The sequence below is a fragment of the Tupaia chinensis genome, unplaced genomic scaffold, assembly GCF_000334495.1.
Source record: "Tupaia chinensis unplaced genomic scaffold, TupChi_1.0 Scaffold143644_1, whole genome shotgun sequence".
In the NCBI taxonomy this organism is placed as follows: domain Eukaryota; kingdom Metazoa; phylum Chordata; class Mammalia; order Scandentia; family Tupaiidae; genus Tupaia; species Tupaia belangeri.
This window is the reverse complement of record NW_006203492.1, coordinates 552,612-553,670: the sequence shown is the minus strand read 5'-3', so window position 1 is coordinate 553,670 and position 1,059 is coordinate 552,612. Positions and strand designations below refer to the sequence as shown.

Sequence of the window (1,059 nt, the reverse complement as noted above, 5' to 3'; positions counted from 1 at the left end):
CCACCCTCCCAGGGCCCAGGCGAGCCTCCTACCCCCTCTCCCAGCTCCCAGGGGAGGCTCCTTCCTCCTCTCCCAGGGCCCAGGGGAGGCTCTTTCCTCCTCTCCCAGCTCCCAGGGGAGGCACCTTCCTCCTCTCCCAGCTCCCGGGGGCTCCAGACGTCCCTTGGCTTATGGCTCCGTCACTCCCGTCTCTGCCCCTTTCTCTGTCTCTGTGTCTCCTGTTCTGTCCCCTATAGGGACCCTGGTCATTGCACTTAGGGCCCCCTCAGCCAGCATGAGGCCATCTTAGCCTGACATCTGCATGGTGTTTCCAAATAAGGCCCCATGGCGGTGCGGGGAGGCCTGACGTTCTGCAGAGGAGGCAGTGACTCCTTGACGTACACACGGGTGTCCTCAGGTTGCCATGGGGGTGTCCTGGCTGTGGGGCGGCTTGATGTCTGTAGGGCCGACCCTCTGGGGAAGTTGGGGTACATTTTCCGAGCCTCCCTGAGTGCGGCAGATCCACGTGTGTCCGCACGGTCCGGGCGGTGCTGGGGCGGTGTTAAGCCGCTGTCCGGGGTGCTGCGTCTCTGCCTCTCTCACTCATGGGAACAAACAGACAGAAAAGAACTTCCGAAAACAAAGGAGGGAGGGAGGGAGGGAGGGAGGGAGGGAACGTCGGGCCCTGTCTCTGAGGCCGGAGTTCCGCAGCGGATGGCGCGGCCGCTCTGGCGCCCTCCAGGGAGGACGGTGCGCCCCCTGCGTCTCCCTCCTGGTCTGGTGTGAGCGTGGTCTCCCTCGGCACGGCGCCCTCCCCGAGCGTGCGTGTCAATTCCTCTTCATTATTTAGTTATTGTGGTTTTTGCTGTAGGGTGTGTGCACGCACCACAGAAAGACAGAGAGGGAAAGTGAGCAGTCACCCCCGGGGGGGATGGCCACGCCGCAGTCCCTTCTCCTCCGTTCTCCTCCTAGGATTTGGGCACGCACGCACACGCACCTGGCATGATTTTCAAGCCACCAGGTGCAGGGCTCGAACCGCGGTCGGCCATGTGGAATCTGGTGTCTAAACCACCACACCGC

General features: G+C 63.2%; 1 protein-coding gene across 2 annotated transcripts in view; it reads left to right on the top strand.

Moving 5' to 3' along the window:
- Positions 1-1,059, top strand: part of IL3RA (interleukin 3 receptor subunit alpha) — a 32,308-nt gene that overhangs the window by 26,040 nt on the left and 5,209 nt on the right. The window lies entirely within an intron of this gene.